The sequence below is a fragment of the Mus caroli genome, chromosome 5 (genome assembly GCF_900094665.2).
Source record: "Mus caroli chromosome 5, CAROLI_EIJ_v1.1, whole genome shotgun sequence".
Lineage (NCBI taxonomy): Eukaryota > Metazoa > Chordata > Mammalia > Rodentia > Muridae > Mus > Mus caroli.
Window position 1 is genome coordinate 142,515,646 of NC_034574.1, and position 12,254 is coordinate 142,527,899.

Sequence of the window (12,254 nt, forward strand, 5' to 3'; positions counted from 1 at the left end):
GTGAGCCACCACGCGAGTGCTGGGAACCAAACTTGGGGCCCCTACAAGAGCAGGAAGTGCTCCTAACCACTGAGCCATCTCTCCAGCCCCAAGACTGAGCTTTTTATGAAATGCAATTCCGCTTGTAAAGTTACAATCGTCGCATTTGACTGATGTGAACGCAAGTCAACCGACTCAAGATACAAAAACACTGGCTCAGGATCTGGGGGATAGATAAACTGTAAATCAAACATGTTTGATCCTCATGACTACAGAGGCAAAATAATAAATAACTTTTTTATTTATTTATTTATTATATGTAAGTACACTGTAGCTGTCTTCAAACACTCCAGAAGAGGGCACCAGATCTCCTTACGGATGGTTGTGAGCCACCATGTGGTTGCTGGGATTTGAACTCTGGACCTTCGGAAGAGCAGTCGGGTGCTCTTACCCACTGAGCCATCTCACCAGCCCAATAAGTAACTTTTTAAAAACATGTACAATGTTACCTAGTTTTGTTCTCTAAGTGGCTGTCGCAGATCACTCCTGAGCCCCACCATTCGCCATTGTTTCTTTTTAGTTCAATCTAAATGGTTCCCCGGCAGGCAGGGCTTGCCCCGTGGTAGGGTGCTGTCTCCCCGTAGCTTCAGGCCCATCACACAGTTTCTTGGCTGGCTGAACTGTTGGAAGTACTAAAGAAAGCAGCAAATTGAAGAAGAAGTGAGCCTTGTTCTAAGTTGAGAACCCAAAACATAACACATAGGAATCACGACAAAACACGACAGCTGTAAGTGGTTGGGGGGAAATCGACTCCTCAAGCATCCAGGCTAAGAGGCAGCGAACGGACTCCCTCCAACTGAAGTGAAATACCACACTGATTACTTCCTTACGACTCGCCATCCATCCTGGGCTTCCTGTTGTAAAAAGCCCCGCCACCCTCCTCAGTGCGCAACAGACCACACATTCCACAGCCACGACGTTTATTTCCTCTCGGTTACATGCTACCCTGTGGGGTGACCAGTTACATTTTCTGGCCATAAAGAAGAGGGGAGTCACGGGGCATCCCCCAGCTGTCAGGACGCAGAAAAAGTTTGCTTGTTCTCGCCTTCACCAGGGACAGAGGAGGACTCAATGGCGTGGGCTCTTTCCTCCATAACTCTCAAGTTTGGCAAGACCAGGCATCCAATATAGGCTGGTACTGATCCCTCCATTCTTGCTTTCTATCAAAACACGGGTTTCATTCAGCAGGGGCGAAGCGCCTGCTCGCACATGACCCTTGTAGCTAAGAGAGGCCATGTGTCCCGATGCCGGCCAGTCCGTTCTGTAGATTTCTAGGCCCCGCTTTGTCTTTCTGTTTCAGGGAGTTCTCTTTCCTTATTTCCTCTTACTGTGTGTGAACAGAGCAACCGCCCAAAGACCAGAAGGAGATAAGACCATCAATAAAAAGCTTCCTGATGAAGACCACGCCAAGGAAGAAAGATGCCTTCCAAGATCACTGGGGTCTCCAGGGCCCAGGTTTTGACACTAAAAAAATTCCTGTAACAATTTTATACCATGAAACTTTATTTTGTAAATGCATTTTTTTTCCTCAATTACTTTGAGAGTCAGTTTAATGCGCTACATTGTGGCATTTTTTGTGAGCTTGTGTAATTAGTTATGCTTTGTCTTGCTTCTCACTACTCTGCCCCATATGACCCTGCTTACTGGCCTCTTCCTGGTCCCCTACTTCCCTCAAGTCTTCTCTCCTTCCATGCCCCTGAATTGTGTTATTTGCACGCACACACACACACACACACACATACACACATACACACATACACACATACACACATACACACATACACACATACACACATACACACATACACACATACACACATACACACATACACATGCACTCGTACAATCTTGGCTTGGTCACCTACTCCCCAGTAGGCCCACTGTTTAGTTTAGGCAAGAATTGTCAAGGAGATTTAAATGCCCTGGCCACATTGGGATGTGTGTGGTCTGGCAACATCCTCCTGCGACCACCCCCAATTGACACCTTTCTCCTCTCCAGATTCTGTGATTGTTCTTATCTTCCATCTGCAGCCTTAGGTGAAACAGCCCGACCAGCATTGATCTGACCAGCCCTCTGAGGAAAGAGATAGCCCTCCCATCTCCAGACTGAGGCCTACAGGGCTCCTCAGGACAGCCACTACCAGCACCATGGTGAAAACATAGAGGAGAAGCCCAGAAAGACTGAATTCTGAGACAGGCGAAGGGGCAAAGGGACTCATGGGATTTTTTTTTTTTTTTTTTGATTCTCTAAACCACCTAGTGTCTACCACAGCCACCCACAACTGCCATTGGAGTAGGAAGGCAGCTACAAATAGTATCAACTGGGACAGAAATAAATGAATAGTTGGACTGGTTCCAACGGACTCTATTAATGGACACTTTGGGTTTTTTTTAGGTGTCATTTACTAGCATTCTTCTTTTGACTATTTTCTTTTAACACTTCAGAAAGGTAAATCTATTTTTAGCTCATGGGGCTAAACAGAAACAGAGGCCACAAGGCCAGACTTGCCCCTGTGACAGAAGTGCCAAGCCTTGGTCTCGGAGAGCCACTCACAGACCCTGGAAAGGGGCCGAGGGAGGTGAGACCACACAGCCCTTCTGGAGGCTGGCAGGCACTCGTGTGTTTGAATACACTTGGCCCGTGGGAAGGGGCACTATTAGGAGGCATGGCCTTGTTGGCATAGAAAAGGCCTTGTTAGAGGAAGTATGTCACTATGTAGGAGGACTTTGAGGTCTCCTAGTGCTCCACCCAGTGCAGAAGAGAGCCTCATCCTGGCTGCCTTTGGATCAAGGTGTAGGACTCTCGGCATCAAGTCGGCCTGCACTAGCTCTGCCTTCCACCATGATGATAATAAACTAAACCTCTGAAACTATAAGCCAGCCCCACTGAAGTGAGTTGCCTTGGTCGTGTTGTCTCTTCACAGCAATAAAACCCTAAGACATGAGAGCAAACTGGGCCCACATCCTTCCTGGAAGCTGCCAAATAGAGCAGAACCTATAACAAGAAGAGGGATCGTTTCCACTCTGAAAGCAAACAACAGGAACTCTTTCAGGTCTAAGGATGGGCCACAGTAAGAAGTGTTAACCTCAAACACAAGCTTTAGATTTGATCCCTACCAACACAAGTTGTTTAAATGTTTTGTTTGAGAACTGGGTGTAGAGATATCAGATCCAGAACATAATGTATAAAATATTCAGTCTGGGAGCTGGGGAGATGTTTCAGTGGTTAAGAGCACATGTTGCTCTTGCAGAGGACCTAGGTTCAGCTCCAAGCACCAATAAGATGTCTCACGACTCTAACTCCAGTTCCAGGGAATCTATCGCCCTCTTCTGGCCGCTGTGGGCACTGCATGCACATGGTGTTTAAACACACATGAGGCAAAACACCGAGAGACATAAAAGAATAAAAATAATTAATTTTTTTGTGGGGGGGCGTTCGAGACAGGGTTTCTCTGTGTAGCCTTGGCTGTCCTGGAACTCACTTTGTAGACCAGGCTGGCCTCGAACTCAGAAATCTGCCTGCCTCTACCTCCTGAGTGCTGGGATAATTTTTTTTTTTACTCCTGGGCCCTGGCTTCAATAATTGGTCTTATATTTTTTAATTATGCTATTGTTAGTATAATACTAAGAAAAATACATTTTTCCCATTTCACTTCAGTCTCTGACCTGATGGACTGAGGAGGCTGCAGAATGTCTGTCCCAGGATCCTTAAGCTATGGTCAACAGGCATCCACTTTGGAGGTCTGAGGTACACCCAGCTCTCCCTAAGAGGCTCACTAGATCTTTCCTCCTCTGCCTCCATCCTTCCATGGTAGAAGGGACAGATATGGAGGAGGGGTGGGGAGAGCAAAAGAACAACTCTCTTTTCCTCCTTTCCAGCAACAGACACGATTGAGATTAACCCCCACAAACTGCCATGCAATCACAGACACCCAGCCAAAGTCGTCCCCTTTGGCATGGCCTCTGCCTGCATAAGAGCAGTGCACAGTCACAAGTCATGCTGGAGTGACTCCAGGCACTGGGGCGGCTGTGACCACACGGGGATGTTGGAAGAGGGAAAAGGTCATCCTGATGGGACAAGGAGTGTCCGGGAAAGGGCAAACATGGCGCTGGGCTTTTCCCTACACCCTGGCTGGGCTGACATGGGAAGGAAACACAGGTAGACTTCCAGTCACAGATCTCTCTCCATCAAGTGGCTGAGTCTAGGCATGGGATGGGGAGTCAGGCTGTTTTCTGCTCCACTTTATGCATTGTTGGCAAATTTGGCTGCAGACTTCAGCACAGCTTACTCTGTCTTCTGAGATTTAGTTTTTACTTTAAACAGGACACAAGCCGGGATATGGAGACGCACGCCTTTAATCCCGGCACTCAGGCAGAGGCAGATCTCTGAGTTCGAGACCAGCCTGGACTACAGAGTGAGTTTCAGGACAGCCAGGGCTACACAGAGAAACCTTGCCTTAAAAAAAAAACAACAACAACACTACATAATATATTTTTAAAATCATTTTATTTTTCACGTGTGGGTGCCTGCATGCATGCAGATAAAACATTTAAGTGACTAGGGTCTGTGGAGACCAGAAGAGGGCATCAGAGTCCCTGGAACTAGAGTTACAGGTAGCTGTGGGCTGTCAGGTAAGTGTTGGGAACTGAACCTAGGTCCTCTGCAAGAGCAGCCAGTGCTCTTAACCACTGAGCCATCTCTCTAATCCCCTAGCTGATTTTTAGAAAACAAACAAACAAACAAACAAACACTTTTAAGGTTTATTTATTTATTTATTTAAAATTATTTTATGTGTATGGATGTCTCCTCTGATTGTATATCTGTGTAACAAGTATGTGCCTGGTCTACCCAGAGGCCAGAAGAGTGTGTTGGATCCCTAAGGACTGGAGTTACAGATGGTTGTGAGCCACTAAGTGGGTGCTGGGAACTGAACCCAGGTCCTCAGGAAGAATGGCCAGTGCTCTTAACCACTGAGCCATCTCTCCAGCACCATAACTGGACTTGGATAGACCCAGCACTTCGAGGGGCTGCTGAGACAGGAGGATTACAAGTTTAAGACAAGCCTAGCCATGTGGTGAGACAGACTCTCTCTCTCTCTCTCTCTCTCTCTCTCTCTCTCTCTCCCCTCCCTCACACACATACACACACACACACACACACACACACACACACACACTATCAGGGAGTAGAGGAGAGAATTTTCTATTTTTAAGAAAGAGTGCCTTCCGTGATGTTTATCCTTCCTACAGCATAAAGCAGTTTGCAGTCCTGTGGTACACTTTGTGCCCTGTCACTGTCAGACAGTGACTCAGCAGAGCAGCACAGGCCACCGTCTGCAGGCTGAGCAGAGTCTCTGGCTCCTGCTTCCATCTGCCAGGCATAGACAGAACCACAAGGTGAGAGGTTGCTCTTCATCCCCACTGACCGGAACAAGATTTGTATGCATTTTTTTTTATGCAGGATTTCTTTTCTTCATTTTACGGTACTGGGAATTCTGAAGCAAATGAAGAAAAGAAAAGACATCAATTTTCATCGCCGTCACCTGGTCCCCGCCCCCAACAACCACACAAGTCGGCTTGATCCAGGGCTGTCTCCAGTTCTACAAACTATGAACTGTAGGAAGCTCAACCTCCTGCGGGCTCACGCTGAAGAGTGAAATGGAGTTTGGCTTCCTGCCTAGCTCCTTCGGCCTCCAGGCCTTGCTGGAGCCTCTGTTCCACGAGGCCTGGCTTAAGCATCGAGTTCAGTGCAGCCAAGTACTCTGCACGCACGCTGTCCCTCACCTGCTGCCTGCTCACACGAAGCATTCCCACTTCTTCGCAGAATTATTGCTTTCCACTCTAATTCCACATTCCGTCTGATCGATGCTGTGCAGTTCATCCTCATCCAATCTCACATCGTGCGTGGTCTGATGCCTCCGGATGGCAGTGTTGGGGGACAGAGCCCCATCAGAGATGTCACAGTCAGAGGTGCAGACCTCAGAAATTAAACTAGATTAGCTATTATTCTAGCTTGGTTGCCTGTGGCTGTGAACGGGGAAAACAGAAACAAACCAAAAGCAAGTGAGGGAGGAAAGGGCTGATTTCATCTTACATCTCCAAGATCACGGTCCAACCTCAAGGAAAGCTAGAACCTGGAAGCAGAAGTTGAAGCAAGACCATGGAGGAACACTGCTTACTGGCCACTCACCCACTTTTCCTCTATAGCCCAGGCCCTCCTGCCTAGGGATAGAACCGCCCACAGTGGAACGAGCCTTTCTATATCAATCAGTGATGTGTTTATAAAAAAATAAAGAGAGGAGGGATATGTTTGGTGTATGTGTGGTGAGGTGTGGGGGAAGGGGTGCCTTGGCGGGCCCATGCTGAGGCATCCCTTCCCCCTGAGGGACCAGCCACATGACAGTATAGTAGAGAGAATAGAGTTTATTCAGGGCATGGGAAGGGAGTTAAGAGGGAAGTAGAGGCAGAGAAAGGCAGAGAGAAAGAGTAGAGAAGAGGAATAGGGGCTGGCCATGAACACATGGGGGAGGGATGAGGGGGATGGGGAGGGGAGCGGAGCAGGAAGGCAAGTGCAAGAGAGTGGATGGGTCAAGCAGCCCCTTTTATAGTGAGTGAGGCCTACCTGGCTGTTGCCAGGTAACTGTGGGGGTGGAGCTTAGACAGAATGCTAACAATCAGCAACCAAGAAAATACCCCACATATGCCGAGCCACGGACCAATCTGATGGGGCCAATCCCTTAGCTGAGATTCTATCTTCCAGGCTGCTGTTGAGTGCGTTGACCTATACAAGCCTACAGAGGTACTGCCAAAACGTTGCCATTTCCTCCTCTTCACGGGCGGCTGGGTTGCCCATCTGCTTTTCCCACCATGGATGGAACGGGCACAAATGTCTCACCCACAGTCAACAAGACCAGCAAGATATCCTCGAACATCGCAGTACACGTCTTCTTTGGCTTGGCTGGTTGGTTGTCTTTTTCGTTTTGGGTTCGGGAGGTTTTTTTTTTTTTTTTTGCTTGTCTTTCAGGCAAGGTCTCCCTCGTGTAGCCCAGGCTGGCCTTGTACTTCCGCTGCTCTTGTCTCCGCTTCCCCAGGGCTGGGATCATAGGGCATGTGCCTTGCCATGTCCAATCTGAACTTCCTTTATTTTCAAATCATGCGCAAAGAGAAACAGAGCAGCCTTGGCGGCAGCAGCAGAGGTAATGTTTAACAATATTCGGGAGAATAGCAATGCAGGAAAAGAAGAGCAGTTGTAAATGTAACTTTCATTCTCCTGATGCAGTTGTCATCTCTGAGGCTTACTGCCTCTGTCTGCTCACCTAGGCCTGGTCCTGGAAGCTTCTGGCCTCCGTACAGTCTTCTCTAGTCCTAGAATGTTTATCAGCCTCTGAGACTTACTGCTGAATAAGCTTACCTTTTCAGGTTCTTTCTGAACTCTATGGCTGGGTCAATTCATCTCCTCTGGCTCAAACTCCTCTCCAAGCTGACTGATTCAAAGTGGCTTCTTCACCCCGGGGTTTGGGGTGGGGGGTAGGGGGGAGGGGCAGACAGAGGCTTCCTCTCCACTGCACATATGCATTATAATGCACAATGCAGATATAATGAAAACAAATACGTTAAAAATGTGTATATCTTTCTCTCATTCCTGTGTACACCTGTGCCGCTGTCCCTGCACAGCCTTGGGAAGACATTTTGAATTGCAGAGGTGTCCAAAAATGCTAGGCACAGCTAAGAGCTGGCCCACCACATACTTTAGAAGCAGATGAAAAATTTGCAATTGGGAATTTAGGACCCACGGTGGTCTCCTGGCCCCTTCCATAATGCTTAGCAGTAAAGCTTATATGCCATAGTGAATGGTAGAGTATCGACTCAGGAAGCTGATCAAACAAGAGCTATGAGTCACAGAAAACCAACCACCTGTCAGAGTCCCTTAGAGCCACACGGAGGTGGCTGCAGAATGGCCCACGGGGATTAGTTCATTATCTGAGAGCCAGCAGCCATCACTAGGAGTTTGAGGGAGGTCTCTTAGCGGAGACAAATCACACTTGCCTACAGGCAAGCAAGAGCAGATCAAACGTTAGCAAAGCCACTAAAAATATTTACTTTTCTCAAAAAGCTCCTACAGGATATGCTCAGAACAAAGGCAGGCTTTGTTTCTATTTCGTCTGAGTCCCTGGTAGTCCAGCCTGACCTTGAACTCCCCAAGTAGCTTAGGATATCCTCAAACTCCTGATTTTCCTGCCTCTACCTCCTAAGGACTGGAATTACAGTTGTGTGCACCACACTCAGCTTAAAACAAACCAAGAGAGAAAACTCAAGCCCCAGGGAACAAGGCACACAACACAGAAGACAACATGGATGAAAGCTCTGAGGGAGTGAAAGGGGTCCAACACCCAACGTCCAGTCATTCGTCAGAACAGAACAGCGGTACAAAGGAAGATGCCATCTCAGAGAGAAAGGCCCTGGAGAGGAGCAGCAGGCTTGTGACAATGGAAAGCACTTGAAGATTAATTCCTAATTTAAAAAAATGTCACAGAGCTTGGAGATCAACTCCTAATTAAAACTTCAAAATTCAAAAGATAAGGCAAATGGAGCAAGCTGGTTACACACCTGTAAAAAATAGATGCTCCAGCACACAGAGGCAGGAGGATTGCCACAAGTTCAAGGTCAGCCTGGTCTACACAGTAAGATCCAGGAGAGAATATGTATGATATGTATGCCTGTGTGTATGTTGTATGTGTATATATGTATATATGTGTGTAATATGTGTGTGTGTGTGTGTATGTGTAATGTGTGTGTGTAAGTGGAAAGGCAATCCCAGTTTGATGCAGATAATACTTACCTAGTAATACCAATATAGTAAATACAAATATGACCAGTGACTTCATCAGATGTGGACAGCATAGCTCATGCTATTCTAAAATGTGCTTTTCTTTTTTATTTTAGTGTCTTAGATATCGGAATACATTGTGGCCTTCATTATTTATCTCACTCCTGTGGCAAAATGCTCTACCAAGAACAACTGAAGAGAAGAGGGCTCAGCTCGCCTTCCTCGGTTTACTCAGCCAGGATCCCAGCCCATAGTGCTGCCCACACGTAAGGTGTTCTTCTACTTCGAGTAACCTAATGTGAACAACCCCTGGGAGGCTTGCCTAGAGGCTGTGTCCCACGTTATTCTAGATCCTATCAAACTGACAATACTTACCATCCTAGTTTCAACGGGTGCACTTTTCTTCTTCTGGAGTGCTTCCTAAAATGTTGTTAAAGGACTGGAGAGATGACTCATGGGTAAAGGGGACTGGCTGCTCCTGCAGAGGACCCAGGTTCCGTTCCCAACATCCATGCAGCAGCTCACAACCATCTGTAACTCCTAGTTCCCGGGGATCCGACGCCCTCTTCTGGCCTCCACAGGTAATGCATGCGTATGATACAGACACATGAAGTAAACATATATTTTTTAATTAAGCTAAATCTCGTGGACAGGTAAGACGGGAAGAAATACAGGGAATTTGAGGGGCAAGAAGGCCTGAGGAGGCGGAAGGCTTTTCCTTGACTGCTATAGCAACGTCAGGAGTCTCTAAATTAAGATAACAAAGACACAGCTTTTAAAATGTATTGCCTATGAGTGAGCGCTCCAAACACCCCAGTACAACTAAACGCAGAGACGGAAATAAGAGTGGACCAGGGAGGCCACAACTTTGTGATTTTCCTAGAACAAATTAACATGTGGACTTTAAAGCTACCTCTATGTATTTGGATTAAAAATAAATAAACATAGAAACAGTGAAACGAAACTCTTCTGCCGCACAGGAGAGTAATATTCAGGCTGTGGAAATCAGAGGAATTTCTCCACCAGGCTGATGCCTGACAGGTCCCTCTGTCCTCTCAAGAGGTTGTAAGCAGCGAGGCTGCCGGGGACAACGCATGTCACCTCAGCCTCTGTCTTGGCACCAGGGGCAGCCTGACTTCTGCCTCTCAGATGACATACCGCTATGCACTTGGGGGAAAGTCGAAACCGCAGCGTGCAGATAGATGCTCCAGTGACTCAGTCCTGGGGAGAGGAAGGAAGCCGGCGGTTGGTCCAGCAGATGGGGAGCCTCCTCCGCAGACACCTGTCAGCAGCGGTTCTAGAAGCTAGGCCTTCTGGGTTCCAGAGGATGAGCCCAGCATTCCCCACTCCCTCACGCAGAGAAGCACGTACGCAGTCCTCAGAAAGATTTGCACCCGCGTCTGGGAATCACGTGACAAAGAAGGGTCCTCTGCACAGTCTGGCACCCCGAGGTGCTGGGCTTATGCTTCTGCAAAGGTTCTGCGCAGTCCTCGGGTTCCCACATGGTGGCTCACTACCCCCAGGTTCCCACGGCCAGCTCCACGTGGGGACCAGGTGTGTGGGTGTTGGAGGTGGGGGTGGGGATGGAGGGGGCAGCGTTTTATGGATGTCGCAGGGGTTGGCGGAGGTCCTGCTCCACGGAGCCTGGCATGAGCGCCATTGTCCCACACCTCCCCAGCACTGCTCAAGGTCCAGCCTGCGGCTCAGCAGGGGACCTGGGGAAGCGGTGCCCCGCCTCCGTGCAGGAGCTCCTGGGATTGGGCAGGCCCCGCAGTTAAGTATTATAAACAGCCCTCTGGACAACCAAAGCTGACTTCCTGCAGAAACCTCCCTCTCCCAAGTAGGTCCCTTTTCTCCTTAGCCCACTGTCTGTGGGTTTCTAACACTGACGCCTTCTACTTCCCTAGATCATTTATTTACCTTGATGAGGTTAGGTGCAAAGGACACCAGCAGCAGTCTAGAGTGGAGAATAAAGTCGTTAGGCTTCCGGTCGTTCCCAGGCCTGAGTTAAAACCTGCTAACCTGGCTTGCTAGAGGTGTCGGGAGTCCCCAAAATCTTTAACTTTAGTGGTCAGAAGACCTCCAGACTCAACCTTTCTCCGCCCCTGGGGCTATTTCAGGCTCTTCTCTCAGCAAGAAAGAGGGGACTGTGTCCCCACTGTGGGGTGTTTAGCTGCCCTTCGGAGGAGACAGTCCCTTCTACCCACCCACTCTATTTGTTAGGGCGCAGAAGACCAGTGGAAACCCTTCTATTCACAAGCCAAGGTCGTGTCCTACTTAAATGAGAAAAACGGTCCCTTGCTGTCTACTGGGTCATGGTGTGTAGCTAATTTAATCTAGTTTGTAAAATGCCTATGAAAGTACAGACTAGTCAGGCGATGGTTGAAAAGGATTTCCTTTTGATCTCTTCGAGTCTAGCAAGCTCGGGAGCACTGGGCGGAAGGCAGCAAGGTCAGGATAGCGAGCTTCCAGCAAGACTGGTATTTACAGGTTGGGTCTGCAGTCAGTGCACCTCACCCCTCCCCACCCATCCACCACACCCCATTCCCTATCCAGCACACCCACCCACGCATGCCCGCATACACACACACACACACACACACACACAAACTCAAGAGGTGCTCTGTGGAGGAGACCCACAACTGGTGTGGTTGTGGGGGCACCTGTAGTCCTGGCTACTGGAGAGGCTGAGGTACCTTGAGCCCAAGGGTTCCAGGTCAGACTGGGAGGCAGAGTTAGGGTTGGGGAGAAGAAATGGGGAAATGGGAGAGACGAAAGAAGGAAAGTATATGGTATATGCTCTGGGTTCCAGTCCCAACACCACAATTTTTTTTTTAAGTAAGACAGAAGCTGGTAGCTCTGTGTAAGAGCACTGGCCCCTCTTCCAGAGGACCCCAGTTCCATTCTTAGCACCCGCATATGGGCTCACAAACATCTATAACTCTAGTTCCAAGAGATGATACTCTCTGACCTACACAGATACTACACGCACATACATTCATGCAGGCAAAACACCCATGCATATGAAAATATTGTTATTGTTGAAGACAGGGTTTCTCTGTGTAGCCCTGGCTGTCCTGGAACTCACTCTGTAGGCCAGGCTGGCCTCTAACTCAGAGATCTGCCTGCCTCTGCCTCCTGAGTACCGGGATTAAAAGCTCACAAGCCACCATCATCAAGCTGTAAGAAAGAATTTTACTGAAACTACTCAAAGTGTTGTGGCCCCCAACTTATTAGGACTGCCATTCAGTATAGAGTCTAGCCAAGTCTAATTCACTAACTGGCTCTTCTTCTCCTTCTCCTTCTCCTTCTCCTTCTCCTTCTCCTTCTCCTTCTCCTTCTCCTTCTCCTTCTCCTTCTCCTTCTCCTTCTCCTTCTCCTTCTCCTT

The 12,254-nt window shown here is 48.3% G+C and overlaps 3 long non-coding RNA genes across 3 annotated transcripts in view; 2 read left to right on the forward strand and 1 right to left on the reverse strand.

Annotated features, from left to right (window-relative positions):
- Window positions 1-929: 929 nt before the first annotated feature.
- LOC110293904 lies at window positions 930-2,392 on the forward strand. The gene is made up of 3 exons (XR_002377888.1): window positions 930-1,068; window positions 1,340-1,494; window positions 2,071-2,392. It is a non-coding gene; the product is annotated as an uncharacterized LOC110293904 (long non-coding RNA).
- A 2,815-nt stretch (window positions 2,393-5,207) lies between these two features.
- LOC110294795 lies at window positions 5,208-10,572 on the reverse strand. The gene is made up of 3 exons (XR_003836658.1): window positions 10,025-10,572; window positions 5,824-6,066; window positions 5,208-5,534 (listed from the first exon to the last, which is right to left on the reverse strand). It is a non-coding gene; the product is annotated as an uncharacterized LOC110294795 (long non-coding RNA).
- Window positions 10,573-10,660: 88 nt separating this feature from the next.
- The window catches only part of LOC115031086, a 3,323-nt gene continuing 1,729 nt past the window's right edge, over window positions 10,661-12,254 (forward strand). The window contains exon 1 of the long non-coding RNA XR_003836659.1: window positions 10,661-10,706. This is a non-coding gene — a long non-coding RNA (uncharacterized LOC115031086). The remainder of the gene's footprint in view (window positions 10,707-12,254) is intronic.